This window comes from Neltuma alba, unplaced genomic scaffold (genome assembly GCF_004799145.2).
Source record: "Neltuma alba isolate B1F8T4 unplaced genomic scaffold, ASM479914v2 tig00010746_pilon, whole genome shotgun sequence".
NCBI classification, from domain to species: Eukaryota; Viridiplantae; Streptophyta; class Magnoliopsida; order Fabales; family Fabaceae; genus Neltuma; species Neltuma alba.
In genome coordinates this window covers 202,023-226,096 of record NW_021635573.1, presented here as the reverse complement: position 1 = coordinate 226,096, position 24,074 = coordinate 202,023, and the positions used below count along the sequence as shown (strand labels likewise).

The window sequence follows — 24,074 nt, the reverse complement described above, 5'->3', positions numbered from 1 at the left end:
TAGCAGTAGAAATAATTTGGATTCCTTGAAGAACTTAACATGCATCGTGAGAAAGTTAAATTCAATTCTTGGAAAATCGAACGAGACCAACCGTTATTCTGATTGTAAAATCGACGACTTAACACCTGGTCCTGTCCAAAATAATAGTCAAAGGGGGGTGGGAAAGCAAACCCGTATGACCTAATCAATCCAATTTTAAATTGATCAGAATCGGCAAAACTAATGGATTTGTTGGTTTGGTTAGGTTAATAAAAGGTTGAAGAAGAATGAGGAAAAATGAACATGGCCATAGATAATCCAATTTCAAATGACTCGCTTTGGGTTAAGGTTGTTCGTAGTAAATATGGCTGTGGTGATGATATTGCTCTCCATAAAGATATCCAAAGTAAGTTTTACCACTTGGAGAGGCATTTGAAATAATTAGACACATGTTACCACAAGTTTACAAGAATTTCGGGACAAGCCCCAAAGTGAGAGATGAATTTTAATAATGTGAGCCTTCCCATGAATTCAGAATGTATTTTGTGCATGACATAGAATGTCTCTGGAATAAGCGAGTTCCTATTCAGTGCTCATAAGGTGATGAGCACCCAATGCTCATCACTTGATGAGCAATCTGGACCATCCTGATCTATTCTGGACGGTCCAGATTTAATATTATTAAATAATTATTTTAAAATAGAAAAGATTATATTTTCAAAGAATAATAGTTAAGAAATTATCTTTATTTTTTATCCTATATCTATTAAAATAATTATTTTTAAAAAAATAAAAATAAATCTGGATTGTCCAAATCTGATTTAAGAAATATCACAGAAGAACAAGAAAGGAGCCAAAGTTAAATAGGAGAATAATTGGAGTATGACCAGAAGCCATTGGCAAATGTATGTAACAGGAGAATAATTGGAGTATGACTAGAAGCCATTGGCAAAGGTATGTGACACATCTTTGCCTCCACTATTATAAGCTCCTCTGGATTCGCCAACCCATGCTTGAGCCCATGGTGCATACTCTTTTACACTTATTGATATATCCTTGAATGTTTTAGCAACTCGACTAGAAAAAATGGATCTTGCACCTTGTTAATCAAAGTCTTATCCACACCTACATTTATCACATAGACATGGAGTGTTAGGCTTTTTCTTAGAAACCAAACACAAGATAGGTGTTCAATTGCCCTTTTTGTGTTTGTGAAAATGTCCAAATTTTAAAAAAGAAAATAGACAAGAAAAAAAGTTACTCAATTCACATATGTATATTTCCAACAATATCAAAAGGTCAATATATTTTATGCCTTTTGAAAGCTTTTAGTGTTAGATAATAAACTCTTTTTAAAGATGTTAATCTAATTTCATGGAAAACTTGACAAGAACCAGACTTATGTTGCTCACCAGCACCCAGGTCGTAAATATGGTGGGCGACTCCATCAACGACATTAGGTGATGTATTCTATAAGAAGTTATCAAACCATTCCTTTTTGTAAAAACCACCAGGAGCTAGGACCTAAGGTCTTATAGAGGAGTCTGGGTAAGACATATTCACTAATTTTCTAAGTTCAGTGATATCCTTTGCATATTGCCTACTTTCTATTCGGGCACTAATGCCATCACCACATAGCTCGTTTCTTGCCACAAATTTGACTTTGATCATATTTCAAAATGCACATTAACAAACTTTGACTTGAAGTTCAAAGCAAAGAATTTTGCCAAACCTAATTCATATGAATCTATTTTGTATCCTTTTGAAATAGTGTAAGCCATAAGGGTAGCAGCATTATGCGGGTTCCAATTGTTGGCGGCAGCACTTGCAGAAAACTGTTAGTCCGAGTCACGTCCTACGAACACTGTCCTTAAGAGCTATTCTGCGACCACCGGCAAATGAGGAAGCGGCACTCCCTAGGATTAAACAGACTCCTCCTGCAAGAATAGGGTAAACAGAATAGCAGAAGAGAAGATGAAAACCTTAGCGAGGCAGAGAAAATTCCAGAGGAGGGAAAGAGATGCACGAAAGCTCGAGTGCGGGATACTTGAGCCTCTACCCCGAAGCGCCTTATATAGGCCTCAACCCACTGCACCGTTAAACACAGATTAATCACGTTTAAATGTGATTAATATCGCCGTTTCAGATGTTGCAGTAATGAAGGTGCATGATGCAGCGGTTTCTGAACGTTGGGTGATTAAGGCACGTTAAAATTAGTTTAAACAAAACCGTTTCTGCAATTAAAGGATAATCCGTTTAGGTAACATTAAGGCTTTTACGTTTCTGAAGGTTTTAAAATTCAAAAGGCACTAAATCATGTTTCCAGGTAAGCTCTGAAATTATTAAAATTCATTTTAGATTTTGTAAAAACGTCTAAACAAAAAGGTGCCTTATCCGCTTTTAACTCGCGTGCAGGAGGGGAAATCACCAAATTTCCACTGCGTTTGCCTCCAGTGGCCCATGCTTATGCGCGCGAGATCCTCCTTCTCTTCTAGGCCCATTCACTAGCCCAAGAACACAAGTTTGTATTTATGGACTTGTGCCTTCACTCTCTTGAGCAATGTGGGACTTGTCCTTTTGACACACCCACACAATTTCCAACAATCCCCCACATGTGTCAAAAGGGACGCCATTTGCTGAGTTTCACACATGGATATAACCGTTGTATCTAATGGTCCTTTGGACTATGAACTAGACCTAGACCAATAACACTTAGTACACAAAGATGTTAGTGGTCCTATGGACTATGAACTCACACCTCTTGGGCGTATACTAGAGGCATTATCAGTCAGGTTATACCCCACCATTTCTATTGTTAACAGCGTTTTTGCACTTTAATATGGCCATGCATGTGCCTGGTGTATGACGAATGCTCTAGAGATTTTGCCACGATCTCATAGGAGCGGCCCTACTCCACATTCGTAGAGGTGATTTCATTAAGTGTACCTGCAATGAGCACACCGTCTTATAGGACTATGAGATCATTAAGAGCTTATGCTCAGCCTCACCAAAATGCATTCTAGCACTTTCTCACATACCATAGGAAGGGACTAACTGTTTATTTAGTGCTAGCAGAACTAACAAACGACTTGTTCTTACCTATTGAACCTTCTTCAAGGGATCACCGATCACAAAGGTTGGGTTGCCATCGCTGTTAATTTTGAATTGGCTTCAGTCCCATTCCTTTCGATGTTTCATAAATTTGTTTGCTCCCCAGAGGTTTCGTTAACGGATCCGCTAGGTTCACTTCTGACCTCACATAATCGATTGAGATTACTCCATCTTTTAGCAACTGCCTTATAATATTATGTCTCAATTGAATATGTCTGTTTTTACCATTAAAGGTTTTATTTTTAGCCGTAGCTATCGCCGATTGGCTATCACAGTGTAGTGACACTAATGGTGTTGGCTTTTCACCTAGTGGAATGTTCTTTAAGAAGTTTTTCAACCACTCAGCCTCAGAACCAGCCAACTCCATTGCAATAAACTTAGAATCCCTCGAGGATTTGGTTAGTATAGTTTGTTTGGCTGACTTCCACGTTATTACACCACCACCAAGATTAAAAATATAGCCACTAGTGGATTTTGTCTCATCTGAGTCTGAAACCCAGCTAGCATCACTGTAGCCTTCTAATACAGAGAGAAATCCACTATATAGTATACTATAATTCATGGTACCCCTCAAGTAACTCAATCCCCTTAGCAAAGCCTCCCAATGCTTACTGCTTGGGCTATGAGTATATCTGCTCAACCTACACACAGCATAAGCTATGTCTAGCCTGCTATAATTCATTAAATGTAGCAGACTCTCAATGATCTTTGCATATCTAGATTGAGCAACTGGATCTCCTTCATGTTTTGTTAAATGCATATTAGGATCATAAGGAGTGCTAACAGGAGAAACATCACAGTGTTCGAACTTTCTGAAGATTTTCTCAACGTAGTGCTCTTGAGAAAGTAGGATACCACATTTGTTCCTTATGATTTTAATGCCCAATATAACCTTTGCTTCACCCAGATCTTTCATATCAAAATTTGAAGCAAGAAAACATTTTGTCTCACGCACAACATTCATGCTAGTACCAAAAATAAGTATGTCATCCACATATAAGCAAATAATCACACAATCACCATTTACAAGTTTTGTATAGACACAACGTTCTACCTTAACAGTAGAGAAGCCACCACTCAACAAAACTTGGTCTAGCTTTTCATGCCACTATTTAGGCGCTTGTTTCAAACCATATAAAGATTTAACAAATTTGCAAACTTTATTTTCTTACCCAGGAACTATACACCCCTCAGGTTGGGTCATGTAAATTTCTTCTTCTAAGTCACCATTTAAAAAGGCTGTTTTAACATCCATTTGGTGAATAAAAGCTTGTGGATCGAAGCTAAAGCAATCAGGATTCTAACAGAAGAGATCCTAGTCACAGGAGAAAATGTATCAAAATAGTCAACGTTTTCTTTTTGAGTAAAACCTTTGGCTACCAATCTAGCCTTGTATTTATCAATTGACCCATCTGGAAAATATTTTTTCCTAAAAACCCATTTGCACCCAATAGGTTTCGCTCCTGGGGGCAAGTCAACCAAAACCCATGTTTTATTTTGATTTAAATAATCTATTTCAGCTGTAATAGCTTCTTTCCAAAACTGAGAATCTGGAGAAGAAATTGCTTCATGAAAATATTTTGGTTCACCTTGTACCATATAGGTATAAAAATAATCTCCAAAAGAGGTTTCTTTTCTTTGCCTTTTACTTCTCCTTAAATTCTCACTCAAACCATCATTTGAAGCTTTTTCAAAGGAAGAATTTTCAATTCTTTTGGGGACACGCTCAACTTTCAAAGGAAATATATTCTCAAAGAATTCTGCATCTTTTGTTTCAACAATTGTATTGTGATCCAAAAAATTGCTTTTCAAAACCAACAAACGATAAGCAGCACTTTGTTGAGCATAACCAATAAACATGCAATCAGAAGTTTTCGAACCTATTTTTCTCTTTTTAGAATCAGGCAATAAGAATTTTCCAAGACACCCCCACACTTTTAAGTATTTAAGATTAGGCACAAATCATTTCCACAGCTCATAGGGTGTCTTTTTAGTTTTCTTATGAGGTATTCTATTTTGCAAAAAACATGTAGACAACAAAGCCTCTCCCCACAAGTTATTAGGTGCAGCAGAACTCACAAGCATAACATTCATCATTTCTTTTAAAGTTCTATTTTTCCTTTCTGCAACACCATTAGACTCAAGCGAATAAGGAGGGGTTACTTCATGGATTATTCCTTTTTTTCACAAAACTCATTTAAAGCTAAATATTCCCCTCCTCTATCTAACCTAACTCTTTTAATTCTTCTACTAAGTTGATTTTCTACTTCTGCTTTATACAAAAGAAACTTTTCAAACGCTTCATCTTTATTCCTTAACAAATATACCTTAGTATATCTAGAAAAGTCATCTATAAAGGTAATATAGTATCTTTTACCTCCTCTAGTTTCAACCTGTTTTAAGTCTCCTAAATCAGTGTGAATTAAGGACAGTAGTTCAATTTCTCTTTGTGTAAAAAAATGTGTCCTCTTTGTTAATTTAGTCTCTACACATACTTCACATTTGTTTTCAGTATCACTTTTCAGTTCAGAAATTAGACCAAGGTTCTGCAATATTTTAATATATGATTTATTAACATGTTCTAATCTAGCATGCCACAAATCAAAAGAGTCAATCAAGTAAGCAGAAGAAGATGCATTTTCATTAATTTCAGCAACACTCAAGACAAACAAACCCTGATTGCAATATCCCTTCCCAATGAGAACATTATTCTTAGTCATGACAACTTTGTCAGACTCAAAGGATACTTTAACCCCAGCTTTCCCAAGCAGCGCCATTGAGACTAAGTTTGCCCTAACATCTAGGACATACAGCACATCGTTCAGTGCCAGGGTTTTTCCTGATGTGAGTTTCAGCACCACTTTTCCTTTTTCCTGAACCTTGGCAATTTGGGAGTTAGCGAGGTAGATGTGGTCTTCCCCTTCTTCAAAGGAGGTAAACATCTCTTTATTTGCACAGATGTGTTTAGTGGCTCCTAAGTCCACTACCCATTTCTTCACATCAGTCACAATGAGGGCTTGAGAGACCACTGCAACTATGACTTCATCATCACTACTATCATCTCCTTCTACCAAGTTCACATTTGGCTTAGGAGGATTATCACCCTTTTGAGTAGCCCTTTTCTTGCATTGCGCTACATAGTGCCCTGGCTTTCCACAGAAAAAACAATTGCCTTTCTTTTTGAATTTGGAGTTAGAGTCCTTGGATTTGTAATCAGATTTCTTATTCTTATTATTTTTGTTTTTGGGATCATACCTCTTGGAGCACGATTTCGATTCCACCAAGTTTGCTTTGGCAGCTATTTCCTTTCCCTTTAGGGCTTGTATAGCCTTTCTGTTTGTGTCTTCAATTATTATGTGGGTAATAATATCTGACAGGGACAGCTACTTCTGTTTGTGCTTTAAATGCTATTTGTAGTCACTCCACATTTCTGGCAGCTTCTTGATCAGTATGCCTGCTACGAACTCATCTAGCAGGTTAATCTTCTCAGCACACAGCTCCTCCAACAATTTGTGGTACTCGTTGATTTGAAGCTCGATGTCTTTCTCTTCGGTCATCTCCCATTTGCAGAAGTTCCCCACCACAAATTTCTGCTTACCAGCATCCTCAGCAGTGTGTACTTGAGGATAAGAGACTCTCATATCTTGTGTGCCTCCTTATAGACACAGTACACATCAAATAGGTCGTTAGATAAAGTACTGATGAGAGTGTGTCTGCAAACCTTATTAGCATGTGTCCAAATATCTTTCTAGGCTTGATCAGCATCTGGGGCTAGTTTGGACTGAATAAGAGTAGCAGCCATGCCATGCATATCAAGGATGGAGTAAATTCGCTCCTGCCACCGCCCGAAGTTCCTTCCGTCAAATGTCTCTATTTTAGATGTATCGAGGAACGGCCTAGGAATAGGTACTACTGCTAGGACAATAGTGACTGGGACAGCATCGTTGTCATTTTGACCAGTAGCGTTGCGAGGTTGCTCTATGATGTAAGATAGCTCTTAAGATTGTTGGCGGCAACACCTGCAGAAAACTGTTAGTCTGAGTCGCGTCCTATGAACGCTGTCCTTAAGAGCTATTCGGCGACCATCGGCAAATGAGGAAGTGGCACTCCCCAAGATTAAATGGACTCCTCCTGCAAGAACAGGGTGAACAGAATAGCAGAAGAGAAGATGAAACCTCAGCAAGGTAGAGAAAATTCCAGAGGAGGGAAAGAGATGTACAAAAGCTCAAGTGTGGGATGCTTGAGCCTTTATCTCGAAGCGCCTTATATAGTCCTCAACCCACTGCACCGTTAAACACAGATTAATCACATTTAAATGTGATTAATATCGCCGTTTCAGACGTTGCAGCACTGAAGGTGCATAATGCGGCGGTTTCTTAATGTTGGGTGATTAAGGCACGTTAAAATTAGTTTAAACAAAACCGTTTCTGCAATTAAAGGATAATCCATTCAGGTAACATTAAGGCCTTTATGTTTCTGAAGGTTTCAAAATTCAAAAGGCACTAAATCATGTTTCCAGGTAAGCTCCAAAATTATTAAAATTAATTTCAGATTTTGTAAAAACGTCTAAACAAAAAGGTGCCTTATCTGCCTTTAACTCTCACGCAGGGGGAAATCGCTGGATTCCCACTGCGTTTGCCTCCAGTGGCCCATGCTTGTGCACGTGAGATCCTCCTTCTCCTTTAGGCCCATTCACTAGCCTAAGAACACAAGCTTTTATTTATGGACTTGTGCCTTCACTCTCTTGAGCAATGTGGGACTTGTCCTTTTGACACACCCACACAATTTCCAACACCAATTACCTACCCAAAGAACTTTGTCCTCCATGGATCTCCTCTTTCCATGGAGAGCATTCAACCCAAATGTGAGTTTGACTCTGTAGCAACATCAACCCTTATCATAAAGGACATATATGGGACAACATATATATATAGATGCTAATATACTTAAAGATAAAGGTGTGAAATGTCACGTTATGTGATAAAAATTAATTGAATATACTTGGTTTTGTTGAACAAGTCATTGATTTAATCCCATCTAGTATGATTAAGACATCCAGAGTTAAATCAAAACAAGCCATCTGGATTCTTTGTGAACCCTGGGCAATTTTTTGGATGTCTAAATCTATACAATACTTGATCTTCTAGTGATCCTCCTAATCTGTTTCTTAGAGAGTTAAATGCTGCACCAACAGGAGAATTATCTGTATAAGTAATTCGATCTTTCAATGCACAACAACTAGTTCAATTTGCGGTAGCTTTTATTGGAAGGAAAATGGAAGAGAAGAAATCTAACAGAAATGAAAGAAAGAAAGGGAAAAAAAATGAATTTTAGGTTAACAATGATCATTTTACTTAATTTTATTAGATTGAAATTCCATACATCGAATTTGGAAGATTAATTCATAATTTCTTCCAAGGTGTTTGGATAAAACCCAAACCATGGTTTTAAAAGTGATTTTATGGTATATGAAGTAAATATGTGATAGAAATTACCTCAATTTGTGTGAAAGCACTTTTGAAAAGTGCTCATGGGGTTTGCCAAACAAGGAGAAAATATCATAAATCTTTTTCTATCTTTTTCCCTTTTTTATCGATTTAGTTGATGAATGAGGAGTACATGGGAACATATGAATGAATAAGAAGGCCTCCAAAAAATTCACAAAAAAAAAAAGAGCAAAGACTGAGCATCAAGGATGAAACTTTCATATGGCCATGTAATTTCATTGAGGTCTTACCTTTCATAGCATTTATCAGAATTTTGTTATTCAAATCCTGTCGATATGGAAACAACAAAGGATAAAATACTTATGATTGTTTTTTATAGCAACAATAATTTCAAAAGAAATTTTAAATGGTTATTTACCAAATTAAGAATGCCTGCTTGTCTCCAAGGACATTGACCATAATCACACTTATTAGAAGGCCACCAATCTAAAGTCGCAAAGATGAAATTTTCATCCGTATTAGCTATTGATGTTATCACTTTCACATTAAGCTTTACATCTTCTGAATGGCACACTAAAAACAATGAAACAAGAATAATATACAAGAAGACTGATTCTGCTTTCACGATGGAAATTATGATGAGAGAAAAGAAGCACAAGAAAACTAGGCAATGTTTCCTATATTTATATGTTCAATTTAATGGTAAATTTATTCTCTTTCCTACTCAGATGGATGAGATTGAGATCATGTTCCAGGTATATCTCCTTTTGTTTTCAGAATATTATAACTAATCATTATTGATTGTTAAAATAAAGAACGCAACGGTGTTGTCTGTTCCCGAGTTGTTTTAACAAAAAAGGGTTAGAAAAGAAAATCCGTTCTATTCAATGCTAAACTGGACCTGTCACTTTAGATATTAATTACCAAAATTAACTTACCCTTAATTATCACTGTCTTGGAAAAAAATTATCAAAGCCAGCTGATCTAAGTATAAATGACAAGGAGCAAATTAATCTTAAAAATATTATTTGTAATATTAGTTTTTGATATTGTCTCACTATTTGAAATGTTGAATTTTATTAATTTAAACAAATTCATAATTAGATAATATAATGGGTTAAATGAAAATTTTTCCCTCAAAAACTTTTCTTTTTCCGTTAGCTGGTCCTAATGGTATCATAAACCTTTGACTGGCTCAATGTTTTCCTAAAAAGTTTCAAAAATGACACCTATTATGGTATATGCGCACGCTCACGCCCTCAATCCTCTTAGATATATTCCTCCACCATCTCTGCACTTCTTCCACTTGAAAGAGATGCAATCCGCCATTTATGGTGGCTTGAGTTAGTTGAAGTTCAGAGTGAGCTTTTGTATTCATAAAGTCTCCCGATCACAATGCAAAACTCTATTCATAAATATTATTCTATGCAATAAGAGCTTTCCAATAATGTAGGATGTGTTTAAATTAGCGATTAAAAAAACTTTTATTTCATCTAACTTTTATAAATATGAGTTAGGGTAAAAGTTATTTAGCGTGTGTTTGATATTACTTTTGGGCCTCCAAGTTTGGGTGCATTCCAATTAGTAAAATTTACTTTTTGGTTAAAAAGGATGTTTGGTTAGCCATTTTTGGGATCTGACTTTTTGGATCCAAATGAATTTTTAGGGGAAAACTCCTTTGGGTATGTTTGGATTGGCGTTGGATAAAATTGACTTATAGTTTAACTGACTTTTGTAACTGAAGTTAGAATAAAAGTCAGTTAGTGTAATATGATTTATGTTTAGATAAGGTGTTTATAAAAAGTCGGTTGAAAAAGTTAAAAGTTGTTTAGATGATTAATAGAAAAGTTAGTTTAGTTGTAAATAACTAAAAAGGGCATGGACTTTATTGAATAGTAGTGTTTGAAATTTTATTTTTAATGTGATAATAGTTTAAAAAATATGTGAAATTATTATGATAAAATAAAAATAGTTTATTTGTGAGATTATAAAATAAAAATATTTATTACGGAGAAAAATTTGAGAACACATTGTAGATAATTAATTAAATATACATAATGGATAAACAAGAATATAAATTAAAATTTATTTGGTCTCTAATTAAAGTAAATGAAATCACATGACTAATTAGATCGTAAGCTTTTCACAATTTTCCCATAAGTCAGTTAGAAAAGTTGATTCAGATTGCGTTGGATAAGTCAGTTAGAAAAGTTATTTTTTCCCTTAAGTCAGTTAGAAAAGAAATCTCATCCAAACAATTTTATGAGCTATAAAAAGCCACTAACCTCAGTTTTACGCTTTCCTATGCGCTCTTGGCTTCTCCAACTACAATCCAAACATAGCCTTTATCTTGCTTTTATCGTAGGTAGAGTGACGGAGCAGTGAATATTATCGTTTAAATCTTTTATCTGCCCATTTGATCCTCGTTGTTCACTCCTATCTTCTCCACTTGTGGCTGATGGAAGAAAAAAAAGGGCAAGGACTGAGCCAAGCACGCCATCTTCCTTCCTCTCCCCCTTAGGTTCTTTACTTAGGTTAAAAATACTGCATTTGTATTATTTTTAATTTATACATATATATATTTTTATCCATTAAATATATTTAATAAGTATTTTAGTACTTTGCAATTTTTTGTGATAATAAATTATTTTTATTTTTTAATATTTCTTTTACAATTGTCACATTATATACATATAATACTAAATATGCATTACTTGATAAAATTCATGTCATCAAAAGTTGCTTTTTCATAATTATCCAAATAAGTTTTTATTAGTTTATCAAACTAACTTTTTATAAAATTCAATCTCATACTATTTGACTTCTACCCCAACTTGAGTTTGCAAAAATCAAATTAAAAAAGAGTCACTTCTGCCACCACTAATCCAAACATATTCTTAATGTAACGTGATTTATGTTGGGATTAACTTTTATAAAAAAAATTAGTTTGACAAGTTGAAACTTGTTCAAATGATTAATAAAAAAATTAAATTTAAACATAAAATTACTAAAAGGACATGAATTTTATTGAATAATACATATTCATATTATATGTTTATAATGATAATTCTTAATTGGCAAAAAAATGATAATTCTTAGAAAATAATTAAAATTAAATTTTTAAAAATATAAATAGCACTAGACACTGATATTCTGTGTATACAAAATTTGCAGAGTACCAATGCTCCATGCGTGTAAAAATTTATTTTTCATTGTCATCTTTTTCTCCCTCAATAGTATTGATGCAAAAACTCCATCAAAGTGACTTCTGCATTGAAGTAGCTTGTTGCCCAACAATTAATCGGGAAAAAAAAATTAATACAAACACATGTTCAAGCTTAAGAGCTTGTTTGGAGCTCTGTTCAAAACTAACTTTTAGGTAAGTTTACATAAGTCAAGACAAAACTCTCCTCACATACTTATCTCGTATTTCGTAAATCATATTTGAAAAGTTACTTATAAGTCAATTCAAGTAAACCCTAAATCTTGTGACATTGTGCTTTTAGCGATTTCCAATGCATTTTTTTGTCCAGAACGTCAATCCAAACACTGGCATAATTATTTTTAAACTTTTAAGAGAAATAGCACCAAATGAAAGTTAAGTATATAAAAGGAAAATTTTGAAGGCAAATGTACTCTTTAAGCCTTATTCAATTGTTTTGAATTTTTAATAAAATATTTATTAAGATTCTCTTGTCTTATGTAATTTACCTTTATTATGTTGCCTTCATTAGTATTCCTTGTGGTTTTTATAAGAACCCTTCCAGAAAATCTTTATTATAAAAACTACAAAATTTGATAGAGTACAATTATTTATTTTCACAGACACTCTTCGTAATTTTAACTATTTCTTTCTCTTTAGGAAGAGAAAATAGGGATACATGTTGGCTTTTATTAAAAGTACTTTTGAAATGTTACATAATAATTTTTTTTTTTTTATTACTTGGCAACTTTGCCCCCTGCATATAACCTTCTTTCCTCCCTCTTCACTCTCAGACTCGACAGCCTCCAACTTGCTGACTTCTGGTGATCGCAAGGTAGGTCGGTGAATGACGCGAAGGCAATGGAGAAGGGAGGATGGCATTGCTTTCTGCAATCTCCCGAGTTCTCCTTCCAGATCTGTCACCTTCCAATCATTCAAAGTCTTTCGGCCTTCTTCCAGTCATTCACTTGCAAGTCAAAATCACTGCGTCCTCCAGATCTGTCTTTGATCTCACCATCATCCTCCATTCAAATACTTGGCGTCTTTCAAATTTTACCCACAGAAGTCACGTCTTTCAGATCTTATCTTTAAAAACAGGATTAGATTTTTGTGGTTCTTTACAAATCTGGGTTTGATTGTGATAAACTGATAAATGAGCTTGTAGTTCTTGATTGTTGCTGAGTTTGATTTTATCGGGAAGGGGAAGATTTTCTAATAATGGAGTATCTAGGCGTTAGCTATGATGGCAATCTTCAACTCCATCTCCCGCCGATGGAGATGAATGTTGTCCCATTTTAGAGCATAAAATCGACGAATCAGTTAGTGAAAATCTGTGGGGTGAGTGTCGTTTTCTGCCTCTCCATCGCCTGCGAAACCATCTCGCTCAAGTACATCCCAGTGTCGTTTAATCAGGCCCTTGGAGCAACCACTCCCTTTGCACCATTTGGTGAACAAGAAAAGGGAAGCTTGGTTTACTTACGCCACTCTCGTGCTTGTCATTGTATGGGTCATCATAAGCCACTGGGGTAATAAGATTTTCATCCTTTGTTTTGGATTTTGAATCATTTCATTACAAATTGACACTTAACCTCAATTAACTTGTTCCGTCGAAGAAAACCTCTGGGTCCGCTAGCAAAAAATGGGATAGAAGATTGAACCCCCTCTCTTGCTTTGAATCAATCGACCTTTGGCTTTAAAACAAAACAAACAAAATAAATTAAGTTTTGAGTAAGCGAAAAAAACATATCAGCCACCAAGTAGGATTTTTTGGATCAAATTTGAGCTGAGTCATGGGATTATCAACATAATGTTTATGTTAACATAGGATATGGGTACACCATTTTAATTATTTTAGGATACTGAATGCACTAAAAATTACTTTAAAATACTAAACGTATCTAAGAAAATAGTTCGAGATGTTGAGTGCATCTTAATCCTAAAATTATTTATGAATTATATATTATCACTTCTAGAGTGTGTTTTCTGTAAAAAACCGAATGAACAGCACATCTTAACTTCCAATCTCCCAATCTGAACCTCAATTCTATATCCCATACCTAGTCAAATCTACTCACACTAAGTGCGACGTTATCAACTAAAGCAACTGTTGAATTTGCTGGGCTCTCGTGCAATGCCTGTGAATTAGAAATAGGATTAACGTGCAAATCTGCCTCCAGAGTTACCGTTTATGAATAATATTGCCTTGAAAGTTTTTTCGAGTTTAATGGTACTTCTAAAGTTTCAAAACGTAACAATGTTACCCCTTTTAGTTAAAAAAAACCCAATACAGATTATTAAAAAATTAATGTTGACCGTTACATTTTTAATATTGGCCACTAATACTTTCAGGACAATTTTGAATCTAAAAATTTTTTTGGGATAAAATTACTCTTAAGCCAAATGATCTGCAATTGTAATAAAAAAAAAAGTTATGGTAGTTGAAGAATGATGGCCGTTGCTGGTTAATAAGCAGATGTAAATCCCCTTCTTATAAAGGAGATTATGATGTGGATGATATGCAGTATTCCGTTCCAATTTCTCTCAACCTTCCTCTATTCTTCTTCCTCTCTTTGTCTCTCTTCCTCTGTTCCTGTCTCTTTTCCCTTTCTCTCTCATCCTAATTATATTTTACATAACATAAAAACTTTCAAAACAAATTTATTCCTTAACTCTTAATAAGTTAACATGCTAGTCGATTAATGAATATAAGATCTCGTTTGCAAACCTTTATATGCAAACCTTTTAATACATACTACCTCCGATCCTTAATATAAGACCTCATTTGACTTTTATTTTGATCCTAAATGTAAGATCCCAATCCACTTTATCTCTCATATTTATCTTTTCTTTTTTAAGGTAATCCTTCTAATAATGGTAGTTCTAACCAATACACTTGATTAGCAAGGATAGTTTAGGAAACACAACACATATTTATTACAAATAACTAATTTAACTTATTTTCTTAATTTCCTCAAATTAATCAATTAGCTTTTATAATTAGGACCGGAGGCTATAGTATTTTTAGTACTACCTCCGGTCCTAATTATGAGAGTCAGTTGACTAATTTGAGGAGATTAAGGAAGTAAGTTAAGTTAGTTATTTGTTATAAATAAGTGTTGTCTTTTCTAAAATATCCTTACAAATCAAGTGTATTGACTAGAACTATAATTATTAGAAGGACTATCTTGAAAAAAATTGAGTAAATATGAGAGACAAAGTAGATTAAGGTCTTATATTTAAGACCAAAATAAAAGTCAAACAAGATTTTATATTAAGGACCAGAGGTAGTACTATTTTTCCGGAAGTGTAAGGTTAAAATGAGCGAAAACTTTTAACAAACTCAATAAGATGTATTTTACTATTTTTGGGGAAGTTGACTTTCTGTGAGCTCATATTTGGTGAGGATTTTGAGATATAAGGTGAAGTGTATTGTTTGTTGGGGAAAAAAAAAGATGAAGTGTATCATTTATAATTTGCATATCAATAATGTTTTTTTTTTAAAATATTGTTTATGCATCCAGAGAGTAAAAATTTTATTTAGGCGAAATAGTTTGTAGTACCTGTCACCTTGGACAAATCACAGCTAAACAAAATCACAGCTAAACAATCTAGATATTACTTAACTGAAGCTGTTTATCAATGGCTCTATATATATTGGACAAAATTAAATACCGTACAACTTGTAGTCAAAATGATGGAATTGGAAGAAGGAAATCGCATTTTCAGACTAATATATCAAATCAAAAATAATTTTGCATTAAAAATTGGGAAAATTTTAATAAAACCTGACTGAAATACCTGAACTGAATTAAGACTTACATTTTTAACAAATTCTTAATCAAGTCATGAGGCTCAATTTAGGATTTCTAAATATTGTTAAATGACTAAAATACCTCTCTTTACTAGAAAAAATTGATTATTTTACTCCTTCTAAATAATCTCTTATCTCTTTTGGTGAAAAATAATCTCTTATCTCTTATGATTATTTTTTAGAACAAGCCCAAGTAATCTAATAGTATTCAAAATTTGTATATATACTAAGCTTCAAAAATATTCTAATAAAAAATTTTAAATTAAGACATAAATAGCCTTAAAATAAATATTTTTTATTTTTTGTTTGTCTCTATTTATTTTAAGATCTTAAAATAATTTAATTACATGAAATATTTTAATATTATATTGTTATAATTTACTTTAAGTTTTATATACTTAAACGTTGGATTCACAAAATAAAAAATATTTATTATTTTATTCCGTTTTGAAATATTATTTATATCAATTGCAAATATTTTTCTTCAAAAGGTTCTTATTTGATTAAAATAAAAGAATTTATAATTTAAAGTACTTAAATTATTTGATCAAAAGGTACTTATTTTATAATTTAAAGTACTTAAATTATTTGATTAAAATATTTTTGAAGGTTTTAGTTATTTATATACAAATTTTAAACATGATAAAAATTATTTATGTGTTTTTAAGTCTCACAAAATAATCATAACACATGAAAGACTACTTAAAAGTAACAATCATAAATTTCTAATGAAACTGCATAGCTTGATTAGAAATTCATTAAAAGTATAGGCCTTCATTTGAATTTAGATATTTCAGCTGAATTATATTGGGATTCTCCCTTAAAAATTTCAATAAAGGAGCAAAAGACATTAATAATTTAACAGACAAAATAAAATTATTTCATGCATGATACTTACGTCAAATTTTTTATATTCATTATATCAAATTCACCTATCACATATGACTATGTGTCCTATTTTATTTTTGAAATACTAACATTTAGTAATACTTAATTATAAATTTAAGTGAAACGAAAAAAGACACATAGTTATGTATGATTAGAGAACTTGACTTAATTTCTCTATAAATTGTTTGGTGTTAGAAACTGAAAAAAAAAGTTGCAAATTTTATAAACTAGTAAAAAATTGTAAAAGATAAGCATTAAATCATACACCTATATTTATTAGTTAAACTTAAAATTTTTTCTAAATAAATTAAAACAGTTTTTCTAATTTTTCAAAATTTGACATTGAAATGTAAAAGTTTAATTGATATTCTAATCTTGACTTGTTACTCAAGATGATGGGATTCTTTAACATATTGAAAATATAAAAATATAGTCATGATATAGAGAGCATATGAGCATTTTAGAACCAAAATGCTCATTTAAATATTAATGATTGTGATTATAAAAATTTGAAAATGACTTTGGATATTAAACAAAGCACAAACATGATGACTCTAGTGATAATAAATGGTGTTGAGGTAGGTGGAGATAATGATGGATACGAGATTATTCTAAAGAATTTGACAATAGAGATTAGTATACATGCTTAGACCATAGTTTCGTTCTTAGGGAGTATGCTTGTTTGGTCAATCATAGACTCACACTTACTAGGAGATTGTTAGAATGTGTATATAGTGTGCACAAAGATTTAGAAATGAAGATATAATCATAATGCCAAAAACTTAAGCCGATATCAAACCTTAAGAATGGAGTACTTACCTTAGACTTGGCCTCTTGTCCGCATGACTTTGGTTGCCACATGATCAAACCTAGTCCACACAATACTCGATACGTTCTATTTCCTTGCTCTTAAAGGAGGTTTGGCCTCAAATCTTGTAAAGGAGGTTTGGCCTTAAATCTCTCTTAACAAAAGTAACATCAAATCTGTACAAGTTTTGATATCAAATCTGTACAAGTTTTGATATCAAATCAAAGAACGAAGCACTAAGCATTGTACCAAATGTTTAAGCTGACAGTAGAGGCTTAAACACCCCTCAAACCAACTTTAAGTATTACTTGGCCGAACATAATCCACACCCCTCAGACCCCTGGATGCATCGCATCACATTACTAATAACATGATGGGTGATCAAACCTTAAGAACGAAACACTAACCATCGTGCCAAGAGTTTAAGTCGATAGCATAGACATATGCCAATTCCTTCAAGTAAACTCAAACATGGGCCCCCAGTCTCCACGGACTTTAGGTACCACTTGGCCGAACCTAATCTTAAGAACAAAACACTAACCATCATACCAAAAGTTTAAGCTAATAACATAGGTGTAAGCCAATTCCTTTAAGTAAGCTCAAGCATGGGGCCCCCAGTCTCCACTGACTTTGGGTACCACTTGGCCTAACCTAATCTTAAGAATGAAACACTAACCATCATGCCAAAAGTTTAAGCTGATAGCATAGATGTAAGTCAGTTCCTTTAAGTAATCTCGAACATGGGGGCTCCAATCTCCACAGACTTTGGGTATCACTTGGTTGAATCTCATCTGCACCCCTCAGATCTGGGACATATCGCATCGCATTGGTGATAACATGATAGCTGACTCTAAGACACCAAAATAAAATTTACCACTTACCTCCTTACCTTGTTGATGTTGTCACTTATAAATGTTTATTAGTCAGCCAGGATAGAATTCTTCCTTATATTGCAAGAAACTAACTGTTAGGCTCAAACAAAATTCTCACAAAATTATTGAACTTTTGAACAAGTGAGCAAACTAAAATTAGAACAAGGTAGGATACAGCCTATAATAAGCTTAGCACAAGTTAAACCCTTAGAAAAGATATCAATAAATATGAGGTTTTGTTATGAAATAATTGAAGAGGAAGGTTTACCATATAAAGGGAAGAAAGCGAGTTCCTTTAAGTAATCTCAAACATGGAGCCCCCAATCTCCACAAACTTTGGGTATCACTTGGCTGAACCTCATCCGCACCCCTCAGATTTGGGACATATCGCATCGAGTTGGTGATAATATGATAGCTAACTCTAAGACAACCAAAATAAAATTTACCACTTACCTCCTTACCTTGTTGATGTTGTCACCTATAAATGTTTATTAGTCAGCTAGGATAGAATTCTTCCTTATATTGCAAGAAAGTAACTGTTAGGCTCAAACAAAACTCATGAATTCTCACAAAATTATTGAACTCTTGAACAAGTGAGCAAACTAAAATTAGAACAAGGTAGCATATACCCTATAATAAGCTTAGCACAAGTTAATCCCCTAGAAAAGATATCAATAAATATGAGGTTTTGTTATGAAATAATTGGAGAGGAAGGTCTACCATATAAAGGGAAATAAGAAAGAGAACAATGTCACTTCACTCTAAAATTAGACATCTAGGTTTATAACTACTAAATAATATATATCATAACTAATGGAACAACAAAATTTTAAAAAAATAGAAAGCGCAATAAAATCAATGATTAAATTGTTTCCTTTCTATCATAAAAAGATTGAAACATATACTAATGTGGACATAAACAATTACTCTATGGATATTGTTATGGCGATTAACATCATCATCTAGCCATATAGAAAAAAATGCCAACATGATAAAACAAGCACATCCAATAAAACGAAAACAAAAAAGATGGGGTATCATTCCTTAGCCAGCCAACTTGTGAACCAAAAAGAATTGAAAAGAAATCTGGCTAAACCCCTTAGTTATGAATAACTCATCAAAAACTTAACTATCAAGACTAGAGATGTCTTTAACATTTAAAAACACGGAGAAAACAAAAAATGCTAGCAAAATTGGATATTATGATGTAAATGAAGTCATATGCATTAAAGTGAATCTAAAGTGTCAAAAATATAAAATAGTTCAGAGGCTTGTATTCTTATTAAAGAGTAAGTCAAATACCACAAAATATGACATTCACGATTATATAAAATAAGCAAATATTGTATCCAAGTTTCTAAAAGTTCTCCATTTCATTCTGCATTTCATGAAATATCAATTTTTTTAAGGTAGAATCAATTGGAAAAAATATGTATGATCATACTACATTTAAAAGTAATCAATGACAAGCTATCATTCAATATAAGCCAATTATTATCATCTGAAATTCACCAACCTTAAATAGCCTTGAATAATCATGTGTTTGTTGTCTATAATCACATTTGATATGATAAATTGTGAATACAAGTAGTGCTTTATACTTTGGATCATTTTGATGGTTGAGTTAACAAAGTGTTTCATGTCACGAACAAAATGAGCAAGATAACATGTTTAGATTGTGAGATTTGAAAGAACAAGAGAAATACAAACTAAACTCACAGGAGAGAATTCTAAATAAATAAATAATAAATATATTAACTCATCATGGCATTTCTTGGAAAAACTACCCATGATATTAGAGGTATTCATTCTAAAGGTATTTTCAAACATATTTCCAGACAAATTTGTATGTGTGCTTGTGTAACTTAGTAGGAAGTGATATATCTTGAACAAAATAAAAATAGAATTGAAAAGAAAGTCAGCTAAAGCTCATATCCTATGACATCATATCATATCATATCAAACAAAAGTCATCTGAACCCCTTAGTTATGAATAACTCAAAAGGTTAATTGTAAAAATTATAGTTATTGTCTTCAATATTTGAAAACATGGAGGAAACAAGAAATACCAGTTCAATTTGCAAGTTTGTAGAGAAGCAATAAAAAAAAATTTAATATTACAACATAAATGAAGTCAAATGCATCAAAGTGAATCCAAGACGTCAAAAGTATAAAGTAGTAGATGATTGTATTCTTATCAAAGAATGAGCCAAATATGACAAAATAAGAAACATGAGATAACTAATAGGAATTATATCATCTAATATATCACCAAGAGCACACATTTTAATCATTATTTTGGGTTTCTTTTCCTTCTTATATACCGATAAATGTAAACAATACCTTCACTAATAATAAGATAGGACTTAAATGCCCAAAATAGTTGGGCATGCGAGAATAATTGCCCAGCACGTGAATTGTCCTGCAAGTAGCAAAATAATTATCTATCTACATAATTACATGCATGCAATGAAAATCCAAAATAAGTAATCATTTGGTTGCTTTCACAGGTCAAGAAGATAAATGGTAAAGAAAGAATATGAGGTCTATATGAAAATTAAAAAAAAAAAAAATTAAAGAGTTCATTGTAAGATTGTTTCTTGATCATGGATCTTAAGGAAACTATACTAACAAATAAACATAGGTGCCTCAAATAACCAAATTTTTTATCAGAACCCCTTTTTGTAATTAGATGTATATGCAAAGAAAAATTGCAGGAGGACCAAGAAAGAGGCACCCAGAAGAGAAACCACATTAAGTCTTAATAATGGGGTCTCTCAGGTTCTAGTATTTCTTTTGCAAACGCAAATAACATTTAAGTGTTAGCATTTCCTTTGAAGGTCGACATTTGATCTCAACAAGCGTATGTGTAAACCTAAAGGCATATAACCTTAAAAATGAAGTATTAGATGCTTTTTTGTTTAGAGAATTTATTAGCAGCAATCTTCCACAAGATTATAATTATTGTCCAAATGTTTCAAATGAACCTTAAAAATGATGATGTCACGATTATATGAAATACGCAAGTATTATATGAAATATCAATTGTTTTAAGGTAAAATCAACTGGGAAAAAAAATGTATAATCAAGCTACAGTTAAAAGCAGTCAATGACAAGCTATTATTTAAGATGAGCCAGTTAATATCATCTGAAATTCACCAACCTTTCAAACACATTTCCAAAGAAATTTGTGTGTGCGTGTGTAGTACATACACGTGGTTACGACATCTGAGACAGTGAAATCCATCAACTAAGACAGCAAAGAATATATAAAAGCAAAAGAGCGAACACTGAAATATATACATATTAGTGTCAGTTAAGAGAAAGTTACAAGGCATGACCCTGTCCTTCTGAAAAAATCATTTGAAAACAGTATAAATAACAAGCAGATGTAACAATGGAGGTCAATTATGAGGCGCGTTAGCTTCCTGTTAGCCCTCATTACTAACTTGTTCTTTTTCTTTCCTTATCACATCAACCCCTCAACAATTAACAACTCAACAACTCAAACAAAGCCAGAACAACTTTTATCTCTATATACCCAATCTGCCACATAATTTAACTTAAAACTATGATTCGACTAAATCTCAAGTGAAACCTACTCATTTGTAGCTTCAATTACTATAAAATGTTTCCTTAATAGGAAGCTTTGGCATGCCGAATAATCACAATCACAAGAAACAGCGCTGAGTGTAAAACGGTTTAAGTTACATAAAGAGAATTAAAAAACTTATCAGTATCATACTCTGGAAGAGGCCCTTGGATCTAGAAAATAGTGAGCCAATTGTGTTGAAGGAATTCGATAGATACTTGTGGGAATCTTGTTCATCATGCTGAGAATAACTGCAAGAGATGATCTCATAAATAAACTATTAGAGTTGTTAAGATTGTATTACTACAAGCACAAACCTGTTCAGGCAAGTGTAACAGTGGAGGCCATTCTGGAGCATTAGGAATTGCACAAGTTGTAATTGTAACTAAATCTGATGGCCATCTCTATTTAGTACAAATGCAACCACACCTTTTTCCTGGTTTATCCAGATGCCGTCACTAGCCAAGATGATGAACTCAGTGTCCTCAGTAATGTTTTGAACCATCACATCTGTTTCTGCAGTAATGCCGTCTTTCCACATAAATCACAGTTACGGATAAGGAAAAAAAGGTAGTATCGGTTATATAAATTAAAATTACTGACCAGGATTATAATGATCATTGAAAAAAAATGTAAGTTGAAGAGAAATATGCATTGATTATTTGTTCTTCTAACATGTCAACAAAATTTGCAAGAAGTTGACAATGGAAAAACACAAAATTTGCAAGAAATGTTGACTAGTTGCAGAGGACAAATGGGAATAATAAAATGAGAGACGTATATTTATCTCTACATTTTGTTTCTTTAAACAAAGATATATGTGCATTATTGTCAGACAAAACCCACAAAAAATATATTTGCCCAAATGGCATAAGTTTAAGAATGAGGTGTATCTGTTTCAAACCCATCAAATTGAAATAAATGCTTACCAGACTCTAAACAAATCTACATAAGAATCATGGAAGAAAATATGTGTATTATCATCAGAAAGACCCACAGAAAATATATTTTCCCAGACGCAATAAGTTTAAGAATGAGAGTTATCTGTTTCAAACCCATTAAATTGAAATACATGCATACCAGACTCTAAATAAATCTACATGTAAGAATCATGGAAAATATGTGTATCATCATCAGAAAAAACCCACAGCAAAAGTATTTTTCCAGACGCGATAAGCCTAAGAATGAGAGGTATTTGTGTCAAACCCATCAAATTGAAATACATGCATTCCAGACTCTAAACGAATCTACACAAGAATCCTGGAAGAAAATAATCCCAGTTTCAGTCGATAGGTTATGAACTTATGAACTTATGCTACAATCAGCAAGGCTGCTTCAAAAACCATTGTATCCAAAGTTAACATATGGCAGTTAAAAGCTCTGAACGAGCCTCTGGATTTACAATGTTTAGACCAACAGCTTCGTTTAGAGTCCCCAATGAACATGAAAAGTTAAGAAATGGAACAGAGGGAGGGAGGGAGAGAGGAACCTGTAAAGCCGAGTTTTTCTGAAGGAGAGTGTTAGCGTGAGCCCAGAAGCTCGCAGAGCCACTAGGCAAATCCGCCATTGATGACCGTTATATTCAACTGAGTGAGTCAGATTGCCGGATTTGAACTCTCGAAGCAATACACTTCCAACCACCAAGCCATAAGTTTGATAAGTGACCATTAAATTCAATTAGATGGACGCTGATCGTCTTGAGATATACAGCCGTTTGCTTACAACGATCCGAAATTTGAATTTTCATTTTATCAATTTCAGTGTGATCAATTATTACCCATCTCAATCAAATAACTTCCCAATCACAATTTAATGATAAATTTTTCTGTTGGAAAAAATTAATAATTTTTTCCGTCCAATTCCTTAAATATATGATTTTTTTTATACAACAAAAAATAAAGCAATTATTATCAACCTCAATCAATTAACCTCCTGATCACAATTTAATAATAATGTTTTCTGTTAGAAAAATAATATTCCTCCTTAGCGTAAATATAAGACTCACTTTATAATGTATTGTACTACAAAATAGGTCTTATATTTAGGACCGAGTAATAAAATTTTCCATCCAATTCCTTCAATATATGATTATTTTTTGAGAATAAGTTCGCTAATTTCAAATAAATGTAACCGTAATTGTAGGGATTTGCACGAAACATATTTTAACTGGAATTCTCGAATTAATACATGTGACTTGCATTTATTATTGTTCCGTTGGATAATTTGGCAATTAAAATTTTCAGATTTTAGAAATAAAAATTTATGTTGAAAAATTTAGTTATCTTTCATTTAAAATCTAACAATACCAAATTTAAATTGACTAATAATAATTTTAAATATTAAATAGGAAAAATCTCATTTAAA

General features: G+C 33.0%; 1 pseudogene; it reads right to left on the bottom strand.

Moving 5' to 3' along the window:
* Positions 1–914: 914 nt before the first annotated feature.
* On the bottom strand, positions 915–23,277 carry LOC114758737 (heparanase-like protein 2; annotated as a pseudogene).
* Positions 23,278–24,074: the final 797 nt, after the last annotated feature.